The sequence below is a fragment of the Momordica charantia genome (genome assembly GCF_013281855.1).
Source record: "Momordica charantia cultivar OHB3-1 chromosome 6 unlocalized genomic scaffold, Mcharantia_2.0 BLBB01000006.1, whole genome shotgun sequence".
NCBI lineage: Eukaryota > Viridiplantae > Streptophyta > Magnoliopsida > Cucurbitales > Cucurbitaceae > Momordica > Momordica charantia.
In genome coordinates this window covers 20,995,168-21,000,052 of record NW_028275164.1, presented here as the reverse complement: position 1 = coordinate 21,000,052, position 4,885 = coordinate 20,995,168, and the positions used below count along the sequence as shown (strand labels likewise).

Here is a 4,885-nt window from a genome sequence, read left to right as displayed (position 1 = left end):
GCATTACTAAACACAATATAAGCTTTTAAAAAACTACTATTTTTACACCCATTCTAAATATTATATACAATCAGTGTTACAAATGTCGTCGATACGTCGACATGTCGACGTGTCGAAAGGTTCGACACCGATACATAGGGGGAAATTGTTTTCCCCCCTTATCGACGATATATTAAAATATCGTCAAAATATCGCAAGAATACCAACATTTCGACGACATTTAAAGAATATCATTAAAAAAAAACTTAAAGAAGCTACCCCACATAAGAGGCCCAGCCCGTTGGAACGAGAAAAGAAAGAGGGGAGGGGGGTTTATAGGAGCGCTCCCCTCCCCCCTTCGTACCTTTTCGATGTGGGATGGGGACTGGGGGAATCACGCTCCTTCCTCCCTTTTTTTAATTCAATTCTAATTTTAATTCTTTTCTAATTCTAAATTTCTAATATTAATAATAATATTATTATTATTTAAATTTATTCATTTATTTCAATTTTCACTATTAACCTAATTTTATTTAAATTGAATTCTTCTTTTCAATTTTAATTACAAAATTTTCAAAATCATAATTCCATTTTTAATAATTCAATTTAATCCTTATATTTACGTGTGTGTATATATATCAATATTTCATATCTTGTTTATGTAATTAAACACTAGATTTGGTTATAAGTTATTAATTATCAATAAAACACAAGCAACATTGAACTTCAATTTATTAATTCAAATTATTTTAATCAATATTCATTATCTTCATTATCTTATTCCGACATTTCTATTGACATTGACATTTTCATAAATAAGTTACTCATATTTTTACATATGATGGTTAGAAGTAATCAATTATAGCTTAATTAAACTACAATTAAAGTTTTATTTACTAATTAAAATAATTTTTATTATTTTTCACAATTTCTGTGATTTTTCCCCAAATATCCATCGACATCGACATGTCTATCGCATATCCGTAAAATCGGGACCTCGACATTTCCATCGACATTGACATATTGAACCTTGTATACAATCAAAGTGTATAGCTAAACATTTTACAAGTTTAACTAAGTGTATATATAGAAAGATATGTAAATGCTGGAAGACTCCAAGTGGCATAAGCTAATCAACTATCTCTTTGAAACTTAGGTGTAGCCTAATAGAGAAAAACAAGATAAACAGATAGCTGGAAAGTCCAGTGAATGATGGGTTAATAGGAACATAATCTTGTAAAACTACTTTCATAAACAATAGGAGTTTATAGGAGTTTATAGCTCTGTAAAGCATCATAGAACTTGTGCAACTAATAATTCAATTAAACTTTCTCATACGAAACTTGAAACAACGAATTTTGAGCAAAACAAAAAGTTATGTCCCCAAGCCTAAGATTTTGGACCAGGATTTGAAATCTCAATTTGGCACCTTGGCCCCAACATTCTCGTGCATCTCCTATGACTTAGTTACGTCAACTTTTTGACTTGCTCGAAATACTTTGTAAATACATATGTAAACCATCCTCTTTGAAACATAAACATAGCTAGGAAAAGCTTAACACCATGCATGTACCTATATTTAGTTATACTAGCGTAGAGTAATCTCAATACGCACAGTAGAATATAATTCATATTCATACACAGAGCAGAGCAAATATGGTCTACTAACATAGAGTAATCTCAATATACCTAGCACAATAATCATTAGTCATATACGCTCATAGTTAAATGGTCCCAAAGACCTCTCTAATGAAAGTTCAAAATTAGAAAAGTTAATTCATGAAAATCAAATCTTAAATTAGGCATGTAAGAAGGTAAGTTTTACAAATAAAAAAGAGCTAAAAGAAAGGTATATATCATATATCAAAAATTTTAATTCAATTTGTTCTCAAATTTACTTTAATAATAAATGAAATATATTATTTTTGGAGGAGATTAATCCTTTTTGGATCTCACCGTCTAAAAAAATGTAAAAAACAAAATTATTAAGCATTAAAGATATTATTCATATGGGTTAGTTGATGATTTATATTGTTCTACAATTGCTTCATTTGCATAGATAGTTAACAAATACTAATAATAGTATGATTTATTTTAAAATTTTAATATTATTCTAATTTCAAAACCATATTTTCTTTTTTGATTTAATATTTGATGAAAGAATGTTTAACATTACTATTAAATATTATTTTCAAATTTTAAAATACAGGTGCATTGTACGTGAGTGATAATTAGGACATATAAATAGGGCTATGGAGAAGAATATCTTTGCTTTCTTATTTTGACTTTAAGTTTTTTATTTATTTATAAATTTCTATTTTTTTAGATTACATGAATTGATCAATACTAACGGAATGCAACTATTTAAGTCGGGGTGTCTATTGAGAGAGGTAGTTCGTTCACATATGGGTTGTGATTGAGACCATATATATGAAACATCATGACCTAATGGTTGCAAATTAGAGTTGTGGAGGAAACTTTGATGGGTTTTCGTTTAATTTCTTACGAGTTGGGTATGTAGAAATTTTTATGATTAAAAAGAACAATCTGTGGTGGAATCAAGGAAGCTTTCCAGGTGGGTTTGGCTACAATGAAGCTATCTATCTCAATTATGTATGGTTAAAGAATTGGAAAAAGGTGGCTAACCATCCTATATTTGTTTTCAAATAAAACAAGTGTGTTAAAGGAAAACAAGAATAGAAAAGTAGTGCTCATTTTTAGATTTTATTTTTATTTTTATTTTTTGCAATATATTGCAATGCATTTAACCATATTGTCATATATTGCAATGCATAAAATAACTTATGAAAATGCAAGTTACAACCCAATAAGGCTCATTTAACCCGTTTTTTTTTATTGCAATATTACAATGCAAAATTTCAAACAATAACCAAGTATATTCAACAGCATCTATAACATCAAATATCTTTCTTGCATATATATGTACATCAAATAGCTAGATCAAATAGCAAAGTTAAATCATTAATACATAGGAGTATTTGTCCATAATTGGAAGGCTAGTTGTTTTCTAAAATAATTAATCTTCTCGTTATTTAGAGTTCCAAAATGAGCACCAGTTACAATGTATTCAAAAAACTAAATCGTAAATACACTGCAGTCACTACCATTATGTTGAACTGGTGTTGACTCTACAGGTACAACTGGCCAAGGCTGCACATGTTCAGGTGACCCACCTCATCTATCAAAGAATCCAATATTGTGCAAAATCAATGGCACTAATGTTCGCACCGATTCTTGAAACAATGTCATCTCTTCTATTGTAGAATAGAATGGGAGGAAATCTCATACCTTTATCTGACAACCAAGTAGGTCAAAACATATTAACACCCAATGGTTGCTCTTCATGTTGAATAGTGCATATACATAGTCGACATTAGCCCAAGTATCTTTGAAGTCGTCTTTAGATCCCATGACATAATTGATCAATTTGTACTCAGCTTGCCAATTGAATGTAAGATTATCTTGACAATACTGTTGATATAGTTTTCACGTTACTCGGAGATAACGTTGCAAATTCAAAAACATGTAATTTGAATGTGCACTTACCATATCAAAAAACGTTTGTGACTATGTACAAATTAAAATACATGTAATATGGATGTGTACTTACCAAGAAGACGGTGTCCACTGTCGTAAAGTTTTGTGAACACAAAATTTCCATGAATTTAAGCTTTAAACGATGGAATAGGAAAGTAGAATCTAGATCGTGCATAAAAACAAACCATAATAAAAAAATGAATAAAGAATATATACCAAAAAACTTAGTTGAAAGCTAAAATTTTATTTTACCTCATCAGACAACCATGCAAATATACAGCAATGCTAAAATACAAGCAGGAAAGTACAAAAATACAAGTTCTAATCGATTCAGTATCATCTATATTTTCTAAATAGCTTCAAATAAAACAAATTGGTAAAAAGAAAACAATCATATCCAAGAGAGATGACCAGTTTACATTCAATTTTATTTTCTTGCAATATATTGCAACACCAAAATCCAAGCAATGACCTATAAAAATACAAGTTCTATTGATTCAATACCATCTATATTTTCTAAATAGCTTCAAATAAATCAAATTGGTAAAAGGAAAACAATAGAATATTCAAGGGAGATCATCCTTTTACATTATATTTTTTTTCTTGCAATCAAACAATCAATCCAAAAATTAAGTTATGAAGAATTAAATAAAAGTTATGAAGAGAATGCTTAAAAGAATGACAAAATTAAAATGAAGAACCAAGAAAGAAAAGCAGAAGGAACTAAAATAGTGTTCAGTTAAGTTATCAAATAAGAACGTACTTGAACCAAGCTCACTGGAGTTCGTCGTCGTTGCTTGAAGCAAACTCACCAGAGTTCGCCGTCGTTCTTCGCATGTGCTACAAGGCAAAGGAAGCTTGAGCGTCAGAATAAATGAAAGCAAACTCACTGGAGTTCGTCGTCATCGTTGTTAGCTTTGCGCCTCAATCTTCAGAATAAATGGAAGTTTGGTAGTCGGAAGAAATGAAAGATCAATAGTGTCGGAGAGGGTTTTTTTATGTGATAGGACGTTTCAAAATTTAGGGTTTCACGTGAGGTTTCAATTTGGGGGGAAAATTATAAAAGGGGTAGTTATGCCTTTTCATCTCTAAAAAATGGTGGTGCTCCTTACATAAAAAGGAAAATTGCATTTTTTAAATAAAGAGTAGTAGTATTTTTTAGAGATGAAAAGTCATAATTACCCTCTAATAATTTTCTCTTCCAAATTGAAACCCCACGTGAAACCGTCAATTTTGAACTCTCCTCTCACACACTGTTGATCTTCCATTTCCTCTGGCGACCAAACTTCCATTTATTATGAAAATTGAGGAGGGGTGCTAACAACGACAACGACGAACTCCAGTGAGT

At 30.4% G+C, this 4,885-nt stretch overlaps 1 pseudogene; it reads right to left on the bottom strand.

The window, feature by feature from the left end:
- Positions 1-2,961: 2,961 nt before the first annotated feature.
- Positions 2,962-4,443, bottom strand: LOC148210913 (uncharacterized; annotated as a pseudogene).
- Positions 4,444-4,885: the final 442 nt, after the last annotated feature.